The sequence below is a fragment of the Anabrus simplex genome, chromosome 10 (genome assembly GCF_040414725.1).
Source record: "Anabrus simplex isolate iqAnaSimp1 chromosome 10, ASM4041472v1, whole genome shotgun sequence".
Classification (NCBI taxonomy): domain Eukaryota; kingdom Metazoa; phylum Arthropoda; class Insecta; order Orthoptera; family Tettigoniidae; genus Anabrus; species Anabrus simplex.
Genome location: NC_090274.1, coordinates 34,877,013 through 34,900,901, shown reverse-complemented (window position 1 = coordinate 34,900,901; position 23,889 = coordinate 34,877,013). Strand labels below are relative to the sequence as shown.

General features: G+C 38.6%; 1 long non-coding RNA gene across 1 annotated transcript in view; it reads left to right on the top strand.

The window, feature by feature from the left end:
- LOC136881747 (uncharacterized) overlaps positions 1-23,889 on the top strand; it is a 40,283-nt gene that overhangs the window by 15,562 nt on the left and 832 nt on the right. Inside the window, exons 3-4 of the long non-coding RNA XR_010861035.2 lie at positions 7,419-7,482; positions 16,036-16,108. This is a non-coding gene — a long non-coding RNA (uncharacterized lncRNA). The remainder of the gene's footprint in view (positions 1-7,418; positions 7,483-16,035; positions 16,109-23,889) is intronic.

Here is a 23,889-nt window from a genome sequence, read left to right as displayed (position 1 = left end):
TAAGTGAGCCTCTGTCAAATGTGCACACTGCTCATTCAAAACAGCGTGTCAGAGTAGGGATTGAATAACTGGAATACTATGGTGAACCCGTGTGTTACGTACTAGCAGTATCAGACAATGAACCAGAGGAATGGCATGCTAAAGAAAAAAGTTTTCTAACTCCCCAGCTATTTCCCGCCAATATTCAGTCAGGCTGTTACACTTGGTATGCAGCAGTAATCCCATCTATCGGAGTTGAGGGCACCATAAGAGGCAAAGAACATCACAATAAACAATCGTCAGTGTAATGTTATTGTTGATCAATGCTTTCGATATTGTAGGCCTTCACATTTGGTTTTCTTCCGACTCTGAAATTCCACTCTTATCATAGTTGGTACGGTAAAACTGAATAAAACATAAATGATCAGAAATTGCATTCTCTATAACTTTTGTTATGTAGTAATTTTCTATGGGACCAATAACATAGGCATTTAAAAATTAAATTTTAGGTGCCTACCCCTAAACTACCATTTCATCCATGGTGAGTATAATTATTTATAGCTTAGACTATAGTTTCTTCTTCCCCGACTCTATATACCGATTTTCATTAAATTCTGTTCACCCATTTTCTCGTGGCTCGGTGTTGATGTGGACGTACCAACAAAAATCAAAATTCATTAATATTTGTGTTATCATAGCTGGTACGGTAAAAATGTATAAGACATAAAGGATCGGAAATTTAATACTGTGTAACTTTACTTATGTAGTATTTATCGATAGGGCCACTAATAATATAAATATTTGAGAATTGAATTTTAGGGCTTCCCCTAAACTACCATTTCACTCAGCGTGAATAAAATGATTTATAGCCTGGATTGTAGTGGCTCAACCCCCGACTTTACATACCGATTTTCGTGAAATTCTCTTCAAGTAAAACACTTTCAAGATTAAAATTATTGTGTCCACCTTTTCAATACAAATATATTTTTTAGCGATTAAATTCTACATGAATTAAAAACACCAGTTAGGGACATGTTTCACCCTAGTTATGGGCATCTTCAGCCTAATACTAAATCTTAAGGTCAAGAATTAAAACTATAAACATCAGAACCAAATGTCAATTGGGAAGGTAATGCAAATGACAGGAAGCATGACGAACAAATGGCAAATAAGTTAATATGAGAAGGGCACCTGATTCAGAAAGTGATGGAACCAACTAGAGGGAAGAATATTCTGGATGTGGTGCTGGTAAAACCAGATGAGCTCTATAGAGAAACCGAAGTAATAGATGGTATTAGTGATCACGAAGCTGTTTTTGTGGTAATTAAAAATAAATGTGAAAGAAAGGAAGAGATTAAAATTAGGACTGTTAGACAGTACCATATGGCTGATAAAACAGGCATGAGGGAGTTTTTAATAAGTAACTATGATCGGCAGAAAATGGTAAATAAAAATTTAAACAGATTCTGGGATTGGTTTAAAGCAATTGTTGAGGAATGTGAAGATAGGTTTGTACCTTTAAAGGTGGTAAGGAATGGTAAAGATCCACTATATTATAACAGGGAAGTAAAGAGATTAAGGAGGAGGTGCAGGTTGGAAAGAAATAGTCAGAAATGGGTGTGGAAGTAAGGAGAAATTGAAGGAACTTACTAGAAAATTTAATCTAGCAAAGAAGTCAGCTAAGGATAACATGATGGCAAGCATATTGGTGGCCATACGAATTTTAGTGAAAAATGGAAGAGTATGTATAGGTACTTTAAGGCAGAAACAGGTTCCAAGAAGGACATTCCAGGAATCATTAATGAACAAGGGGAGTGTGTATGCGAGGATCTTAAAAAGGCAGAAGTATTCAGCCAGCAGTATGTAAAGATTGTTGGTTACAAGGATAATGTCTAGATAGAGGAGGTGACTAATACTAAAGAAGTATTAAAATTTACCTATGACAGCAATGACATTTACAGTAAAATACAAAATTTGAAAACTAGAAAAGCAGCTGGAATTGATACGGTTTCGGGGGATATACTAAAGACAATGGGTTGGGATATAGTACCATATCTGAAGTACTTGTTTGATTATTGTTTGCATGAAGGAACTTTACCAAATGAATGGAGAGTTGCTATAGTAGCCCCTGTGTATAAAGGAAAGGGTGATAGACATAAAGCTGAAAATTACAGGCCAGTCAGTTTGACGTGCATTGTATGTAAGCTTTGGGAAAGTATTCTTTCTGATTATATAAGACATGTTTGCAAAATTAATAACTGGTTTGATAGAAGGCAGTTTGGTTTTAGGAAAGGTTATTCCACTGAAGCCCAACTTGTAGGATTCCAGCAAGATATAGCAGATATCCTGGATTCAGGAGGTATCGTGATTGACCTGTCTAAGGCATTTGGTAGGGTAGATCATGGGAGACTACCGGCAAAAATGAGTGCAATTGGACTTGACAAAAGAGTGACTGAATGGGTGGCTCTGTTTCTAGAAAATAGAACTCAGAGAATTAGAGTAGGTGAAGCTTTATCTGTCCCTGTAAAAATTAAGAGGGGAATTCCTCAAGGCAGTATTATTGGACCTTTATGTTTTCTTATATATATCAATGATATGTGTAAAGAAGTGGAATCAGAGATAAGGCTTTTCATAGATGATGCTATTCTGTACAGAGTAATAAATAAGTTACAAGATTGTGAGCAACTGCAAAATGACCTCGATAATGTTGTAGGATGGACAGTAGGCAATGGTATGATGATAAACGGGGATAAAAGTCAGGTTGTGAGTTTCACAAATAGGAAAAGTCTACTCAGTTTTAATTACTGTGTTGATGGGGTGAAAGTTCCCTTTGGGGATCATTGTAAATACCTAGGTATTAATATAAGGAAAGATCTTCATTGGGGTAATCACATAAATCATCATCATCATCATCTTCCTTCCAAGTATTGGGCCATGTGACCCGTTACGGTCTTACATTTTACTTTTTGCAAGACTTGAAAGCAATCAAATGTCCTTCCGACGGGTTGCTAGCCTGAAGGAAGTAAGACCATTGGTGGGGCTGCCACCTCTCAGCTAATGGACTAGCTGAAATCACAGCATTTCCTCCATAATGGATGTAACGGTTATACCGCCGTGACTCTGTCTACAGGGCCTCATCTCGGGAAGGTGAGGTTGGCCTTTGGGCAAGAGAGGTTATGTCATAATCATCATCATCATCATCATCATCATCATCATCATCATCCTTCCAAGTACTGGGCCATGTGGCCCATTACGGTCTTGCATTTTCTTTCCATCGCTTCATTGGATGTCCTATAGATCTCTGTCCTCTTGGTTGATAGCGTAGGATCTCCTTTGGTAGTCTTCCAGATTCCATCCTTTGAACATGACGTTTCCAGTTTTCTTGGTAATCATAGATGTAATTGATTACTGATTTCACATTCAGTCCTTTAAGCACATCTTCATTTCTTATATGATCCCATTTCGTATAGCCTGCTGTTCTGCACATAAACGTCATTTCACGTGCTGTAATTCTGGAAATGTCTTGAGTTCTTATTGTCCATGCCTCACTGCCATAGCAAAGGGTTGGTCTGGCTAAAGTGTTATAAAGACGTAAGCGAGTGTGTTTTTGGACAAGAGGTGGCTTCATATGATTTATGATTCCTGTTGTTCTGGTAAATTTGGTTATTTTTGCAGAGATATCAATTTCCCCTTGGTGAGATAAATTGTATCCCAGATAATTGAATTCATTGACTCTTTCCAAAATTTTATTATCTAAACAGATTTTACTTGGGATAGGGTCCTTCCCCTTAAAGGCCATTATTTTGTGCTTTTGTGGTGAAATGATCATGTCGAATTTTGAAGAGACTTTCTGGAGATTAAATACTGACCACTGAAGATCATCTTCTGATGATGCTACCAATGCAACATCATCAGCAAAGAGTATGGCATCAAGATGTGTGAGATATCTGCTGACTGGGATTGATCCATGCCTTTCATGCCTCCATTCCTGTATTATGTTGTTCATATAGATTATGAACAACAAAGGAGAAAGTCCACAACCTTGTCTCGCACCTCTGCTGACCGGTTTCCATTCAGTCTGATGATTACCTAACTTTATTGCAATAAGGTTGTCACTGTACATGTTGTATATGTTATCTATTAACTGTTGTGGGACATTATCTTCTGCTAAGATATTAAGAAGTCTGTTCCTGTTAACTAGGTCAAAGGCTTTCTTAAAATCAACAAATGCTATGTGAGTTTCCAAGTTAAATTCCCTGCGTTTTTCGACTAAGATTTTCAAGGTAAAGTAAGCATCAGCACATGAGCGCCCCTTTCGAAATCCATGTTGTTCATTTCCAATCACATTTTCATAATACGTGAATAATTTTTCTCTGACAATATTAGAGTAAATTTTGTAACCTGAGCTGAGTATACTTATCCCTCTGTAATTTCCGCAATCTTTCACACTGCCCTTCTTATGAAGAGGAATAACTATAGCTTTTTGCCAATTCTCTGGTGGTCTGTTGCCATTCCAAATTAAATTGATGAATTTCAGAAATCTTTGCTTGAAGATGTCGCTGGAATACTTGAATAATTCTCCAGATGCTTTTCCATTTCTAAGTTACCGGGCGAGTTGGCCGTGCACGTAGAGGCGCGCGGCTGTGAGCTTGCATCCGGGAGATAGTAGGTTCGAATCCTACTATCGGCAGCCCTGAAGATGGTTTTCCGAGGTTTCCCATTTTCACACCAGGCAAATGCTGGGGCTGTACCTTAATCAAGGCCACGGCCGCTTCCTTCCAACTCCTAGGCCTATCCTATCCCATCGTCGCCATAAGACCTATCTGTGTCGGTGGGACATAAAGCCCCTAGCATTTCTAAGTTTTCTGAGTGTTAGCTCCAGTTCTTCGAGTGTAATGGTTTCCGAAGACTTGTTAAGAGATGTTGGCAGAAGAAATGGCTCAATATTTGAACCTCTGCAAAGGTTCCAAAAATAAATGAGCCACTCCGTTAGAGGTATTGCATTAATGCATATGTCTTCTTTTACATCGTTATTTAGTTTCTTGAGTATTTTATAGGTCTGTGGTTGTGGTCTTGTTATATCAGTCTCCAGTTGTGAAACGAAGTTTTCCCAACTCTTTCTGTGCTTTTTCCGCACATAAATATGATTGTAAATAAAGGGTACAGATCTCTGCACATGATTATGAGAGTATTTAGTGGTTGTAGTAAGGATGTAAAGGAGAGAGCTTATTTGCTCTGGTGAGACCCCAACTGTCCGCCTCTGTGGTGTAGTGGTTAGCGTGATTAGCTGCCACCCCCGGAGGCCCGGGTTCGATTCCCGGCTCTGCCACGAAAATTTGAAAAGTGGTACGAGGGCTGGAACGGGGTCCACTCAGCCTCGGGAGGTCAACTGAGTAGAGGTGGGTTCGATTCCCACCTCAGCCATCCTGGAAGTGGTTTTCCGTGGTTTCCCACTTCTCCTCCAGGCGAATGCCGGGATGGTACCTAACTTAAGGCCATGGCCGCTTCCTTCCCTCTTCCTTGCCTATCCCTTCCCATCTTCCCATCCCTCCACAAGGCCCCTGTTCAGCATAGCAGGTGAGGCCGCCTGGGCGAGGTACTGGTCATACTCCCCAGTTGTATCCCCCGACCAAGAGTCTGAAGCTCCAGGACACTGCCCTTGAGGCGGTAGAGGTGGGATCCCTTGCTAAGTCCGAGGGAAAAACCGAACCTGGAGGGTAAACAGATGATGATGATGATGATGATGATGAGACCCCAATTAGAGTATGGTTCCTGTGTATGGGACCCTTACCAGGATTACTTGATTCAGGAACTGGAAGAAATCCAAAGAAATGCAGCTCGATTTGTTCTGGGCGATTTCCGACAAAAGAGTAGCGTTACAAAAATGTTGCAAAGTTTGGGCTGGGAAGACTTGGGAGTAAGGAGACGAGCTGCTATGGTGGCCTAGGCCATCCTTGTTCTGTTTGAAAGGATCTGAGCTACAGCTCAATTGGTAGAGCAACCGACGCGAAATCGGGAGGTTGTGGGTTCGGATCACACTGGTGTCCGGCTGGCCATTTTTGTTCTGTACTTGACATCTCTTCAACACGTACTGCATGTACGTAACACGACCTAATACGTTGAAAGAAGTAATTATTGTTTAGAACGAAATTCAATATCTTCATGAATTCTTCAGTTTCCATTTTACTAAGGCTGCTGTGTTTATTGATGTTGTCATGGATAATTTTAATGGTTTCTTTAGTAGGAATGCTTGGAAACATGTTTGTGACATCAAAAGAAAAGAAAATATGGTTGGGTTGCAGTTTAAATTTCTTCAATATTTCGCAGAAATTAATTGAATTATTTAAGGGGGATTTATTGTTGAAAATATAATATTTTCTTAAAAACCTACGAATGAATTTCGATACTTTATAGGTGGGGCTATTCCTACAATTTATAATGGGACGCATTGGGGTGTCCTTCTTATGAATCTTAGGTAAAGCTCTGGCGGTAGGGATACTGGGGTTCATGTTGAAAAGTCTTTGTTGCTCTTGTTCATTGAAAATAAAATTAGAACTTTTTACTAAAGTTTTTAAATTTCACTGAATTCTTATAGTGGGATCTTTGTTAACTATCGAATAACTTGTATCATTAAAAAATTATTCTGTTTTTTGAGTGTAAAACTGTTTGTCTAGTAGGACTGTGGAACGTCCTTTATTTGCCTTTGTAACAGTAATGTTATTGTCGTCTATTTTTGTTTTTAATTTCTGAATTTGTTATTTATGATTGAAATCAAAATTAACATTTAACTCTTCAGCCAGTTTAGGTAATTTCTTTTTTACTTCATATCTAACATAGTTTTGAATCTCAATGGGGAGTTTCAAAATACCTGTTTCTACCTCTGCTACTGTATTGATGATTCTACCTCTGCTACTGTACTGATGATGTCCGCTGTTTTATTTCGGCTAGGCCAATTATACTTTAGGCCCTTATCCAGTATCCTAATTTCCTCCTGAGAAAACTGAACGTTCGTCAAATTGACTACTGTGGATGTGTTGATATGTGGGAATGCTGGTTTTTGTGAAACCTTGTTATGTGTGGGAGTTTGTCTCTTAGACTGTACTAATTGCGAGAGTTTCTCTTCAGCCGTTTTCTCATGACGCGTGTACATACATACAGACAGACAGACAGACAGACAGACAGACAGACAGACAGACAGACAGACAGAAATTACGGAAAAGTAAAAAGTGCATTTCGTTGTTACTGTGAACATGACCGATACTGAAATACCATTCTTTTCAAATTCTGAGCACTGTATGTATATATATATAGATTACGACCTTCAATAGTGGCACTTTGTAGGACATTCTTAGGATAAAAGATGATGGGTGTGATATATGGTATAAAACTCCCTTACAAGGACTTTTTGATCATAACTGATATTTTTTGGTTTATTGTAGGTCAGGCAGTCTTCTCTCAGTTCCCAGCAGATTGGACTTGGAGCATTGGTGTTTTAATTCTTAGGTGAGTACTTGTAAATCGTATCTTATTATACATACTGTACCGGGAACGCCGCTACGGGAAAGAAGTTCGAAGTATGTGTGTTGAACTTCACGCGAGGGGGAAGATAGGCAGCCCACCGAACTCGCTGACATACTCAGCCGTGACGTAGGCTCCTCGAGTGAACTCCACACGGCCAAGCGTGACCATATATGGTAATGTCCCGCTCCATGTGCAAAAGTCTATTTACGTTAAAATGTTTTTATTTTGACATTGCCATTGTGGAGGCCATCGTAATAGACGCAACCTGTCGAATTCTTAGGAAAATCTGCCGTGTACGTTAGGAGTTATAGGGGTGGATAATACCCACATTCTATAGATGCTTCGCCACAATCTGGAATAAAAGGAGGGCGATCCGGACTACAGAGTCAGTGTATGTTACTCCGCCATCTCTGCGACACGGGTGACAGGTGGAGCGCTACGAGTGCGGACCGAACCTATGGTCGGACGAGTCTTTGCATTTCGAGTGTTCGGTTCCAGCGAAGTTGGAACTTTGATTTTCTTCAAGATGTTAGGACTTGTGTTTCAGTAACTAACTGAAGGAACTTAGAATTTCTCTTGTGAGTGTCATAACTTTCACAAGTACTACATTTGAACTTGTATTTTGAACTTGTACTTTCGTAAACAGACTTTGGGAACATAGAAATTTTCCGAGTGTCTAATTTGGACTTGTGTTTTGCGACAAGCTGTGGCAACATAAAACTTTCATGTGAATGTTACAATTTTCCAAGTACGACATTGAACTTGTGTTTCACGACAAACTGTGGAAACTTAGAGTATTTCAGAGTATTACGTTCGAACTTATGCTTCATGACAGATTGTGGAAACATGAATTATTTTCCGAGTGCCGCATCTGGACTTGTGTTTAAACTTGTGTCATCGTAACGGACTGTGAAAACATAGAGTACCCATGCCATATCTGAGTTTGTGTTTTCCTCTCGTGAAGTTCCAAGGGAACATAGAACTTTTCAGTGTCATAATTGAACTTACAATTTATGCTTCGTAATCATTTTTCATGGACAGTGTTAGACTCTTTCCAAGTGCAGTTTTACTTTAATGATCACTTAATTTTGTTTATCGACAGAATAGGACATTTCCGAGTACTATTTAATTTACTTAATTTATTACAAACGTGCCAATGTGTCCTGAACTTGCATAAACTGTGATGACAATGATTAGTGATCCAAAGAAAATTCTAGTCTGCCATGCCAATGTTAACAAGCTCATGTCATGAACTTGACATTATACATTACACATTTTTTGAAAAAAATAAGTTAATTTAGAGTCACTTTAACCCTGAGGTCTTATCGTGACTTCTAACTGTAGAATTTACATGGAATTACAGTAGAGTGAAGAATGAAAGGAATATAAAAGATTTTGGTATTTTAAACTGAACAGTTAAATTTTGGAATACAAACCATTGTCTTTGAAAAACTTGATAATTTGTTTGCACAGTGAAGGAGATGAGAGTGTCCCCTTAATATCCTTAGGTATACCGTGGTACTGGCGCCATTTGTCATACAGTGAACAGTCTGTAATGATGTGCTTCACAGTCAACACACTATTGCATGCTGTACAGATGGGAGGCAGTTTCTTCTCGAGGAGTTAGCTGTGACTTATCTTGGAGTGACCGATCCGTATTCTAGATATTAGGACTTGATCTTGCCTTTGAAGGTTGTGAAGATAGTGTTGTACTGTAGATTCCGTTGTTACTTTGTGGAGTTTGCTGTTTGAAGTTTGAAGCCATTTTATCTTCCACTGTTGGTATAATTTTGTTTTAGCATAGGCAATAATGTCAGTGTGAGGGGTAACTATTGTTAGATCACCTAGCGGGAGGTAAGTAGCGTCTTTAGCTGCTTGATCAGCAGATTCATTGCCTTGAATACCTCTATGAGAGGGTATCCACACAAGGATGACTTGTTTGCCTTCTTTCATGATGTTGTTAAACAACAGTTGTATTTCTTGTACAAGGATGTGTTTCGATGATGGACTTTCTATTGCGTTTAATGCACTTTTTGAATCAGAAAAAATGATGGAGTTATTGCAGGTGCTGGTTTTCAAAATATGTAACATAGCCTGTTTTATTGCGTACAGCTCATTAAAGAAGACTGTATAGTAGTCAGGCAATCGGTATAGCATGGTACGTTCAGGATATATAATCCCACATCCATTTCTTTCCTCACATTTTGATCCATCAGTATAGATTGCAGTGTGCCTTGGGTATTTATTAGAAATTTCAAGAAATAATTGATGGTAGTGAGATCTGTCAATTTCATCTTTGACACTGTAATTTATTTCAAAGTTAATTGTTGGAAGGGTAATAGTCCATGGTGGGACATTAAGAGAGTTGTCTGCGAGGAGTATTGGAGGGATATTTAAATTTAATTCCTCAAGAAACTTGGCTATTCTGACATTGAAGGGCTGTGGTTGTGATCCTGATTTAATGAGTGTACCTTGGAGCTTGTTAGGAAAAGCATACAACTTAATTCTTGATTCACTCATAGTTGTTCCCTTGAGCGCGTAAGTCAAACTTAGTTGTCTACGTCTAATTGCGAGTGGTGGTTCATTTGCTTCTATTTGAATGCTGGCTACTGGACTGGTACGGAAGGCTCCTAGAGCAATTCGAAGAGCTGTGGACTGGATGGAATCAAGGATTGTGAGTGAAGACATTCTTGCGGAATTTTGTACAATGCTGCCATAGTCTAATTTAGCCCTAATAATGGCTTTGTACGTGTTCATTAGCACTTGGTAGTCTGCCCCCCAGTTCTTTGCTGCCAGAATCTTCATTATGTTCAGCCTTCGCAAACAGTCATCTTTAAGGTTTGTCAGGTGAGGTATCCAACTTAACGTAGTGTTGAATAAAACTCCTAAGATTTTCATAGTTGTTACTGTTTCAATTTTGTGATTGTCCTTGTACAGCTTAGGATCTTGTGCAGTATGTTTACATCAGTATTGCGACTACCCCATAAACTGTTGTGGCTATTAAAATCACCCATCAAAATGAAGGGTTTGGGGAGTTGGTGTATTAGGTTTCTTAAATAATTAGCGTGAGATGTACTATTCGTAGGAAAATAAACATTACATACGCATATAGCTTGTGGTAGGTATAATAAAACTGCGACTGCTTCTAAATCAGTAGTTAAAGGAACCTCTTGATGGTGTAAATTATTTTGAACATAGGTAGCTACGCCTCCACTTGCATGATTTGGATTCATTCGGTTTTTATAATGTACGTTGAACTGTCTTAAATGGGAAACAAAGTTGTCTCTAAAGTTAGTTTCTTGTAGACAGACAACTGAAGGCTAATGTTTATTTAGTAGAAGTTGTAAATACTCTCGCTGTGATCGAAAACTGTTGAGGTTCCATTGAAGTAATGATATAGTCATAAGAATGACAAACAAGTGTAGAGGGAATTTTATCATCATTATGTGTTGGAAGTAGAGTCATCGATGGAGTAATCTGGAACTAAACTGTTAATTGCTTCACCTCGGTTTTCACTGCTAGCCTTAAGCCTGTTCTTAACCCTGACAATTACACTATACGATTTTCTGACGTGTCGTGTGAATGAATGCCATCTAGTACTCATAAGGAGGGGAGAGTTATCCTCCCCACCACCTCTATTCCTTGTTCATTCCGTCTGGTAACTTTAACGTAACTTAAATAATAGGCTTTGAGTGACACGTCTTCGAGACATGTGATGTAACTAAAGCGATATTTATAGACATGTTACTGTCAGGGTTAATGGATTTTTCAGTGTAGTATGGATATAGTTTTTGAAGGGCTTGGGCTAAACCCCCTAGATCTTGGGTGTTATTGGAAGCTATTGCTGCTATGTCATTAACTCCAATACTGTTTTCAAAAAAGGATTGGAGTTGTAACTGAGGGGAAAGGACTGAGGGTTGGCTTGTAGAACTTGCTTAATTGGCTTAAGCATATCACTAATAGTTGTGCTTTCTTTTTCTGTCTTCGGTTTCTTGTAAGTTTGTTTTGTCTTGTGTTTCCCTGCCTGTTCACTTGTCTTAGGTTCAGTTGTTAGGGGAGGTTTCTTAAAATCAAGGTCTTTTCTGCCTGTAGTTTCACTGCTAGATAGTGATATTGGCCTCTTTGATCCAGCAAAATGAATACATGAGGGGTTTTGAGAGCATTCCAAAGGAGAGGTTAGAGTTGTTTTGACTGAGGGTAAAGGCCCACAGTTTTGATTTGGAGAACACTGAAGAGATGTAGATGTAGCAGTTGTCTGAAGAGTAGTTAGTGAGGGAACACAGGTAATATTTTGACAGTTTGTTTTAATTTTTTGTGTATCCTCTACTAGTTGGGGAAATTTCATTAGATTGATCTTGCCACGAGAATGACTGTTTTGATTTAATGAGGAGACTTCATTTATTATTTCATCATTGTCAGGACAGTTTCTACCTAAGTGCCCCTCAGTTTTACAAAGAAAGCAGGTGGGTGTGGCAGAGGATAAATAAATCCAGTAATTGGTACCCTCATATTCGATTTGGAGTGAGTCTAGAAGTTTGTTACTCTGGAAGTCTTCATTTTGAACATAAATCTGTCTCCGAAAACTGAGAATGTGAGAAAATCCAGGGATTGTTAAACCTGCTCTAATAGGTGATATCTTTGACATTGGTTTAATGCCGAGTTTGAGAAATTCTTCTTCAATAATAATATTAGGAATCACAGGGCAAACATTGGATAGAATAACTTGTTTGTTCGATGCTATTATGCGCTATCATCAGCTGAACAAAGGCCTTAGAAAACTGGCAACCATATAAACATTAACATTTTCACAAGATGAAATCCTAGGATATTGCACTTAAAATGACTATATATGGAAAAATACAATGTTTTGTCCTTCCTTTCTCAGCAAGTCAAGACTTGCAGGTCGAAAGTAACTAATTATTTAAAACCATGTACGGTCATATTTATTACAATTGTAATCTTGGGCGAGTTCAATTAAAATTCACACTTGAAGTTATTAAAATAGTTTTGTTCTAAAACTCATTGTGCTTAGTTAAATATTCTTCACATTTCCGCATATAGTGAGGTGCAATCATAAGAAACATGATTGCAAATAGTTAAGTAGTGTCCTTGTTTGGCATTATTATTCTGTGTGACAAGCCCGGTGAGGTGGGATAGTACAAATAAAGTCCTTAAGTTGTTAACAAGAACTAGTTTCCCAGTTCAATTGCGGGACCTCAAAGGGCTGTTGACTGAGCGAAATGCATTGAAGTGCTTCGTTGTTCTTTATCAATCTGTTGTTGTCATACCTTCCTTGTTCTGAGAATGGCAAGTTGGCTGGGCTTTAAGCAGAAATGGAAAATATTAAGAACTTTCAGAGTGGGTGGTACTTTAGACATTCCTAGAAATATGAGAACATATGTCTGGTGATAGTGTAAAACTCTTGTACGTGGATTATTTATCATATTGCCAGGCTTAGTGGCTCACGCGGTGAGGTGCTGAACTTCTGACTCCAACTTGGCAGGTTTGATGCTGGTTCAGTCCTGTGGTGTTTCAATACGCTTCGCTCGGTCAGCGGCCCTTTGAGGTCTCGCAGTTGAACTGGGAAACGTACGTGGTTCTTGTTAACAACTTAATGACTTCATTTGTACTATCCCACTTCACTGGGCTTGTCACACAGAACAATACTGCCAAACAAGGACACTATTCAACTACTTGCAATCATGTTTCTTATGATTGCACCTCATTATACGCGGAAATGCGAAGAATATTTAACTAAGCACAACGAGTTTTAGAACAAAACTATTTTAACACAATACAGGTAACAGGAACAACATTCACAATACACCTAAAGGAGAGAGTCATCGCAGCTATACGAAGCATTAGTGATATTAAACACCTTCCACAGCTATCTTTGGGAACAGCCATGGCTCTGTTTAATATGAAAGTTGTTCCAACAGCCATATATGGTCTAGAACTAATATGGGAACATCCCTCAAAAAGACAGCTACAAGAGCTGGAAAGTCTGAAGGCTAGATTCTTGAAGAGAGTTCTATGTGTTTCTAAATATACATCATCAAGACTAGTATACGTTCTTGCAAAGGAGACGTGCTTCATTGAAAACGTAAGATTTAGATTGTTACTTTCAGTGACAAGGAGTTACAAGGAGTTGCTACAAGAACTCCAATCAAAGAGGGCTATGATATGGAATGAGTTTTACTCAACTGATGCGATGTTAAACAGGGATTGGACGCGCGGTGGATATGATCTCAAGCATACAGTGACCAGGTTTGCAGTACACGGGTTCCACCATAAGGTGTGCAGAACCATGGGACTTCACAAGCCAGCTCCAGGTTGCGTATGTGTCTTCTGCGACCAACGATGCGATGTGTAGCATGCCATCGAATGTGTCCATAGAAAAGGAAGCTTGACACAATTGTGTCACTAACTGATGATGTTTTGCACACATTGATTGCATATTATTATTATTGATGTATATCTAAGTGTATTTAAGTGTATATATTATGACCATTTGGTTGCAATAAATTTATTATTAAATGTGAATTTTAATGGAACTCACCCAAGATTACAACTGTAATAAATTTGAGCGTACTTGGTTTTAAATAATTAGTTACATTCGACCCACAAGTCTTTGACTTGTTGAGAAAGGAAGGACAAACATTGTATTTTTCCATATATAGTCATTTTAAGTGCAATATCCTAAGATTTCATCTTGTGAAAATGTTAATGTTTATATGATTGCCAGTTTTCTAAGGCCTTTGTTCAGCTGATGATGATGCATAATAGCGTCAAAACTAGTTCTGAATAAACATAATATGTTGTAATTACATCTAGACAAGAAATTGTATAGTATTGAATAAGATGGACCCTAAAACTTTTTGAAGCTTTGTAAGTAATTTATTTGCAATACAGTGGAGTTGGACTGAGAGGAATTTTTCTTCGAATGTTTACACAGTACGTACAGCATCAATGTAAATTGATCAGTAATGTCCTACACGGTCTTGGCTAATAAATGAGATGTTCTCTCTGTCCTTCCAGATTGTACAAATCGTTGTGTATGATTCACACAATTCGTTCACGACGCTGATGTTCATTTCCCTATTTTGTAATCACCATATTATTTGCGTCTTTTCTTCAATATTAAACACTTTCTCTTTCTTTTGCGACATCTTCACAGCGATGCTTGTCTTAACTGTTTAACAGATACTGATTTAAATTTTCTGAAAACAAGAGTTTGAAAATAAGCCTTGCATTATTGTCAGCAATCCCGTAATGCATAACAAAGAAAAATAAACATTGGACGTTATAGCTAATTTATCTTCTTCTTTCCTGGCCATATATGCATCCATAAAACAGCACTCCTGAGCTCACTGATGACTGATCCAAGATATTTGAACTTGTCGGTCATCATCAGTGGCTCTGGAGCAAGGAAGACAGTGTTGTGTGGACCCGCTTGCCCTGGCTGCGCAAAGTTGAAGAACATGTACTCTGTCTTCTTCCATTTTCCTCTAGTATTATTCGCCATTGTTCCAAGACCGCGTCAACCTCCTGACATGACTCACCAACCAAAACAATATCGTCTGCATAAACTATAGTCCACAGCAGGTCCGTCCTCAGCTGCTGCTCCGTCAGGTAGTTGATGACAATGTTGAACAGTACTGGGCTCAGTGCCGACCCCTGATGTACACCAACATCAACACGGAAACATCTGAAACACCTGGAGTGGTTTTCACCATAGTAGATGGACGTATGTACATATCTTGAATCATCTTCACATACACCTCAAGAACTTTTTGATGTTGTAGTGCTGCCCGCACAATATCTCTAGGAACGCGATTGAAGGCTTTCTCCAGATCGATGAATACCATATGGAATTCTTTACGTAGCTCATGGTGTTTCTCAATCAAGATCCACAGAGTCTGAATTGCGTCACCACACTGGTTCCAATGGATGTTAATCAAACCCTTGATGCAGTCTCCTATGACGCACTCCCAGATTTTGAGTGTGTGTGAAGTGAGTTTCATGCCTTGGTAATTCTCACATTCTGGAACATCATGCTGTTGCTTGTAGATAAGCACAAGGAAGCTCTGACAGAACTGTTCTGGCATTGGAAACCCAGCAAGGATTTTGTTGAACAGTTTCGTCTGCCCCTTATTTCCTTTGGCACCTAGAACTTTCCATAGTTCAGCTGAAATATCATCAGGGCCAACTGCTTTGCCATTCTTCATCTTTGACACATCTACTGCAATATTATAAGGGGTGACTTCAGTACTTTTTCTCTGAAAACATGGGACAAATATGCCGTTTTATGTGATAATAAGCTATGTCGTGCTAAGTGACTCTTTAAAATACAGTACTTATATAGGATTTAGACAGGTCTGTTAGATTTCGCCGTTATATCCAATGTGTCCTTAAAAGCGAGGTCGCAGTAAACGATTTTGACTGTACTTAAATCTGCAGTATAGACTGAAAAATGCTAACATGGATTTTTTTTATCATTTCTGAGAGGCCTAACTGATATTTCTTGGGTTATAGGTCAGCAAGTCTTCTCTCATTTGCCAACAGAACGGACTTGGAACCTCCTGATTGGTGAAGTTGTAAAATTATGGTGAGTACTTGTTCATTGTATTTTGTTAAATTGACTGTTAACGGACCTCTGAATCTTGTAACAGTGTTTGGTTGTTATTGATGTTTGCAGCTGGTCAGGACTTACAGAGAGCTATTTTGTTGACTATTCATGTCACAAATATATCTTGAAGACAGGTGACGTGTAAGAAACCGGCTTATTAATATAAAGTCATCGTCATTGAACCTTCCAGGCTATTTTGGATCAAAAAGTGTTAGGAGAGATTCAGTAGGAGGCGGGGAGTGTGCATGCAGACTCTTTGTGGGGAACGACACAGAAAGAGACTGGATTGCCTCGGATGATCTCAAATGTTATCTGGGAAAGAAATGCAAATGACGAAAAGCATGACCAACAAATGGTAACTAAGTTAATCTGCAAAGGACAGAAAGCAGAAATACTTAGTCAGCAGTATGTAAAGATGAAATGAAATGGCGTATGGCTTTTAGTGCGATGATGTGTCTGAGGACTTTGGCTCGCCAGGTGCAGGTCTTTTTGATTTGACTCCCGTAGACGACCTGCGTGTCATGATGAGGATGAAATGATGTTGAAGACGACACATACACCCAGTCCCCGTGCCAGGGGAATTAACCAGTTATGGTTAAAATTCCCGACCCTGCCAGGAATCAAACCCGAGACCCCAGTGACCAAAGACCAGCACGCCAACCATTTAGCCATGGAGCCAGACAGTATGTAAAGATAATTGGATGTAAGGATATATATATAATATCCAAGTGGAGGAAGTAGATTTATGTATGATAACAAGGATATTTACAAAAATATGTAAAAGTTAAAAACCAGAAAAGCAGCTGGAATTGATAAGATTTGTGGGGATATACTAAAAGCAAGGGCTGCCACATTGGGCAAAGTGTAATGTTGGCGTATGTATTATAAATATAAATGAAACATTGCAGTTTAAAAGTACATCCACAAATCTGTCCTTATAACAAACATAGCTAAAGCTGTGGAAAGTTCGCATTTATATCCGGTAGTGGAGGTATCGCCTCTTGTGGCTTGCAATGGAAAAAGAAGAAGATGGAGTAGGTGATGCCCGAGTATTGCAATATATTCTTTAAAGGCTGCAAGGGCTACTTTATTCATAATTTAGGCTCTCACTTATAAACCCAGACCGAGCATACAGTGTTTGTACTCTGCGCTACAGCAGCTGCCTCAGCCCAACTTATGTCGCACGTGGTCGCCCACCCTGCTTTAAGCGTGTATGCATTCTTGTATGAAATCTTACCTTATAAAAGATGCTGGAAGCATCATACTTCATAAACACCATTAGGATTTTCTGCACACCAATAGCGAGAGTTAGGACTGTTCACATGACCATTAAGACGAAGCCAGGCCTCACCCGAAAAGAACACAAGCTCACTCTTGTGGCTGGATCAGCAGGTTTAAAACAATGGGCCCATGTAAACCTGTACGGTTTGATGTGTAACAGCTTTGTAGCTTTTTGTGCTGAAGAAACCGAAACCTTTACTTGTTTTGCTAATTTTGTGAGTCATTTATTTGGTGACCGTTCAAGATTCGCACCAGTGTCATCTAGCTTTTCCTCTGTTAAAACTGTTTGTTTGCGCACATTTTATTTATTGAGCACAGCCTGTGGAACAAATTTATTTACAATTACATGAATCTGTGCTCATGAAGGTGGCACTTCACCAGGAAATTGTTGAACAAATGCTTCGCATACCTGTCGAGCCGACTGTGTTGCAATGGTAACTGTCTCACCATGTAAACAGCTGAAATTCAGACTGGCTATTGATGCTAGATGATACAGATGTTGATTCCCATAGGAAACTTGAAATATTTGTCCTGAATGAGTAAATTGATAATACCAATATAGTTGGTCCGTTATTGGACATTATAAATTTTCCAGCTAATTAATTCCTGATTGCCAGCGTTTTGTCCCAGTGTGCGAAGTTGGGCTCATCAGTTGGTAAATAGCACACCTACCAAGACGCATGGCTAGTGCATACCGTGGAGGTCACTGCATAGGCTACTTGAAGCCACCGGCAGTGCCAATGCACTATGAGAAACTTTGTCTCATTTTCAAATGAGGTCAACAACTATGCGCATGCCTCCTGTATATAGCTGCTTATGTCTCGGAGAGCAGAAACGCTGCTAGACGGTCTGGGCTTATAAGAGAGACTCTGTAGTGTTAGGGATATGCAACCTTTGCGAAAGGTAATTTTAAAGAAGGATGTTATTGTTCCCCTTGTGCCGACCATGCATCCAATAAAGTCAGTCCTCTTGCTTTTATGGGACAGTAAGATTGTGCACTCTTTTTTTTTTCTCTCTTAGTGCAGTTCCATAGGTTGGTTGGCGTCATTTCGAATATGATTGTTGGATTGATAATGAATGAAGATCCATAAATGTTTTTCTATGTACACCGTGCACTTCGAATGTCATTAAGCCCGGTAATTTCTACTGTATTTACAAAAAATAATTAATACATTAATCAGCATTAACTCATTCAAAGGTTTTTGGACTAGTTTCAATCAATGTAATGATCGTCTTCAGTAAATCGAAACAAGATTTTAAAAAAAACACAACCGAGAATGAAACACATAATGGTGGAATGTCTGTTTAATGAAGTCTAATGAGACTGTGCAGGTCCTGTAAGGAAGTATACAATGTTGGCTTAAAATCTTGATGAAATGAAAATGAAAACCTACAACCTGTTTTCCAGTCATTGAGTGGGTCAGGGATGTAATGAATGAAAGATATATAGGCTGTTATTACAATGGGGTCGCCACTCCCAATGCGATTTCTTAATGAGTGATAAATGCTATGAAATGATAATGGAGAGTGTTGCTGGAATGAAAGATGACAGGGAAAACCGGAGTACTCGGAGAAAAACCTGTCCAGCCTCTGCTTTGTCCAGCACAAATCTCACATGGAGTGACCGGGATTTGAACCACAGTATCCAGCGGTGAAAGGCCGATGCGCTGCCGCCTGAGCCACGGAGGCTCTTAAAATCTTGATGTCTAATTAAAGTAAAGCGACATCCTCACTTTAACTTAAAATAGTCCGCTGAACATTTAGATCAGGGCCTCTCGAACGCCCAAAATCTCACGCGTGCAAATTGAGGCGCAAGAGCTCCGTGCATCGTGTGCGGTCCCACTCGGCTCGGACCAACGCCTCGTCTCTGGGCTACTCGGCTCAACTCAGCTCGGATTTGGGGCGCTACAGAGCAAGTGGGGAAGAGAGAGACAGGGGGAGCTAGCGAGACAGGCGTGAGGAAAGAAAGAGTAAGCGCTATTGCTCCAAATCAAGGAGTGGGGGGGTCTGCACTGTGGTCAACCAAGCGAAGTCGTCTTTTGCACCGTGCACAGTGCATGCACCAGGCGCATGCACCCTGAGAGGTGCTGATCTAGATTGTTGTTGAACGTATAAAATGCGCCCAGGCACATATGATTGTGTGTCAGATTTACACTGGTTGATTGTAGTCTTCTAAATATATCCAAGGTTGTAATGGCATCCAAATTAGTGCTCAACGAGGAAACGTTAAGTCTTAAAGGGATATCCTAGTTGCTGAGTGAAAACATAAAGCAACGTCGATCAACCCGCTGAATGACGTGTATGATAGGATATCTGAAAAGAGACCAAATGATCATGACTTAGAAAAGCTGATAGAGAGATGAAATCAGAAAAGGAAAAATTGAACGATGATTTCAAGCAACATAAAATGGTTAGACATTTTAACTAAAGATATAAGTGGCAAATAGCTTTCTGTAGGAATATTTTGAATATTGGGAAGCCAATTGATGTTATTTTTCTCATACAATGATGCAGTATAATTCGATAGGATGTCTCATTTTATCAATACAAATTTATTTTACATTAAGCAGGTAAATATAGTCAAGACTAGTTTCGACCCCTAGGGGGTCATCCTCAGTTGACATGCATTAAAAATTGTATTGTTCACAAAAACATCACATGTAGTGGTAAAAGCTTAAATTAATTTAAACCGGTCATTAATGTTGGTATGTCTGGTACATGATTGACTAGTGTGCATCATCCATGAAGACACATATTACCTTACATGCTACTACCATCCAATTTTTAGGTTATATAATATGGAACACACATATGTTTGTGCAACTCAACAGTGGCAAGTTCAACTATATACATTTAAAATTGGTTGATAAATTACACAAATTGGCTATTGATTAGTCACATGAAAGTGCAGAACACTGGCTTGAACATTTCTGATTGGGATATCAATGCAACACCTTACTGGCATACATCCTAGAAGCTAAATTCAGTTTGTAAAGCCCATTACTCCTGATTGAATCTTAGTATGAAGTTAAAAATTTGAATAAAAATATTTGCTTAGTATAGGCATTAAGCAAATATTTTTATTCAAATTTTTAACTTCATACTAAGATTCAATCAGGAGTAATGGGCTTTACAAACTGAATTTAGCTTCTAGGATGTATGCCAGTAAGGTGTTGCATTGATATCCCAATCAGAAATGTTCAAGCCAGTGTTCTGCACTTTCATGTGACTAATCAATAGCCAATTTGTGTAATTTATCAACCAATTTTAAATGTATATAGTTGAACTTGCCACTGTTGAGTTGCACAAACATATGTGTGTTCCATATTATATAACCTAAAAATTGGATGGTAGTAGCATGTAAGGTAATATGTGTCTTCATGGATGATGCACACTACTCAATCATGTACCAGACATACCAACATTAATGACCGGTTTAAATTAATTTAAGCTTTTACCACTACATGTGATGTTTTTGTGAACAATACAATTTTTAATGCATGTCAACTGAGGATGACCCCCTAGGGGTCGAAACTAGTCTTGACTATATTTACCTGCTTAATGTAAAATAAATTTGTATTGATAAGGTGGAGATTTATATATATATTGTTTTTCTGTAAAGTAATATCTATCAATACGGAAATGAAACTTATAAATAACAGAGGATGTCTCATGTCGAGCAATCCTCTTATCATCATTTGATCACTTAACAAATGATAGTGAAAGCACTGTTTTAGGATATCACAGGTCTGTCCAAATCATAATTTTGAAACGAAAGGAGCTACCTCCGAGAAACTGGTTTAATTCCTTGCAGTAAAAAAAAAAAGAAAACTTATTTAAAAGTAATATTTAAAGCATTGGGTTTTTTTCATTTTCCCGTCTCTTTTGTTGTTAACCCTGCAAATAATAAGGAATTAAGCTTTAAGAAAATGTGATTTGGAAACAGAATAATTTTGAATTGAGTTTCTGTAGTTAAAACCTGGTTGGAAGAATAACTTGAGAAATCTCTTTCTGTGCTTTATGCTGACTGGTTTCAGACTTTCTTTCAGTTTTTTTTCCTTCCAGTTCTCTTGATTTATTTGTTTGTTGCAATGGTATGTCTAACATTTACTTGTGTTCCTACATTGTAATGAAGGTATTCAAGAGAATTTTATCATTTTGAAACAAGTATGGACAACCTTCTTGAAGCAGTGTGGATGTAGAATTTTAACAGTGTTCTTCTGTGGACTGTTTTGGTACAAAAGTGCTTTATTATATTCGATCCCCAAGGATGTACAAACTAAGTCTTTGGCTGATTTATTTATTTTCTCTCTCATTAAGCTCTTTGGTTAGAATGTATATTATTTTACAAATGATATTGCCTTGATCTTGTCTCAAGGATTGAGGTTTATTATTTTTTAAAACCTTTAGCAAAGCTTTAATAAAAGTAGGAAAGATCACAATATGAAGATAAAGTTCAAATTCAAGAGGACAAATTGGAGCAAATATTCATTCATAGGAGTAGAGTAATTTTCAAGGAAAATGTTAAATGAAAAGGCTGGGTAAACAACAGACAGGGAATCTGCCCTAAATGCAGATCATTGATTGATAGATGATTGATTTCTTTTTGGTTTTGAAGTGGTCAACTTAATTCAGTTTACTTGTAGGTGTAAACTTATCGTGGCCAACAGTGTCGCTGGTTTTGATCTTTTTTCGCTGTAGTCCACCTTGTGCCCACATTACATGAGTATCTCGGAAATGGAGACTGGATGATGTTGAATCCAATCATAACAGTCTACAGAATACGTCAGGAGAAAGGAAATGCAGTTTGTGCATCTCTGTTGAAAAGTGTTGGTCAACAATTTATTTGTACATTCCCTTGAGGATCATGTTTCAATTTTCAAAGTTTCTATTTTTTTTTTTTTTAAAGAGAGATTTTTAAACTTTCACCTTCGTTATTTGAATTCTTAGTGTAGAGAGGGGGCGTTAGGGATTGAAATATGTTCAATAATTTTTCAAATTCTTTGCATTTTTGAAAAAGAAATGTCTAGGTAAACAGATAGGGAACCTGCCACTTGGGCAACTGCCCTAATTACTGATCAGTGATGATTGATTGATAGTGTAAATCTGAATATAATATGATGGCTTACCAATTTGTCCCACAAGTGAGTGATTAGAAAGTTGTCCTTACTTGTTAGAAATGGTTTGTGATTTTTTTTAATGTAGTAACATTGCCAACTCTTGGAAGTGTTGAACAGTTGTTATTGAAAATGGTACAGATAATCTGAACTTAAAGTTAATGAGCTTAAGAACTTACTCGTCTTGGTTCAGTTAACATGTACGTCCAACCCTTGCCCTGTTTCCTTATGGAGTCAGGTATGAAGAGAGTTTTTACGACCAGCTGCTCTTTTTTTTTTTTTTTTACATCAACTCCATCAGAGGAGCTAGTGAGATGAAATGAGTGGCGTGACAGTAGGAAGGGAGAGGGGTGAAACTTGGTGCTGGCACATAGCCTACTTCTGTTCAGTAGCACCAAGCGGCCTACTCAAGGCTCAACGTCCCCTTCTAACGGGCGAATCACCTGTCATATGCCGTCACTCCATATGAGCACTGCGGAGAGGTTTACAATTTAATCCAGGCTTTTGGCACATAATCTAGTGATTACCTGCGAACATTCCAATGGTGATTTTTTTTTTTCGACCAGTGTAACTCAAACTGGCTAACCATGGTGTCAGAGCATGTAGACTTGACGCCTTAACGATCACAGCCACCAGGCAGGCTAGTTCAAGAAATTATCATAAAAACTTTACATTTACTAACACAAAATAAACTGTTAGTGTTTGGACCTCCCAGGAAGCTTGACTGAATAGTGCAGTCTTTCAGCATGTAAGAGTACAAGAGACCGACTCTAACCAAGCAAGTTGGCTGTGCAGTTAGGACTGCATAGCTGCAAGCTTGCATTTGGGAGATGGTGTGTTCGGGACAGCCCTAAAAATGGTTTTCAGGCATTTCCCATTTTCACACAGGCAAAACTTTGCGTCACCGAAAACCTTCAACATATATGTGCGATGTTAAAACACTAGCAAGGAAGAGGCCTGCTCTAATGAGATAAGTCTCTCAAGACTTACAGTATAGTTGAAGGGATGATAAACACATGCCCTTTCAGTATCTCATGCCAGCAAATCCAAAGAAATAACGGTGCCATTTTAAACTGTGGTAAAATTAGGGTGGTTAATAAAGTATTCCACTAGATTATTTCTTCACTGGTAGGCAATTACAAAACCTCAGTGACTCAGGAGGCAGCGCGCCAGCCTCTCGCTGCTGGGTTTGGCGGTTCAAATCCTGGTCAATTCATGCGAGATTTATACTGGACAAAGCAGAGGCGGAACAGGTTTCTCTCTGGTTTTGCTTCTTTTTCATTCCAGCAACAAACTCTATCATTTCATCCATCAATAATTAATCATTGCCCCAGAGGAGTGAGATAGGCTTTGGCAGCCGGC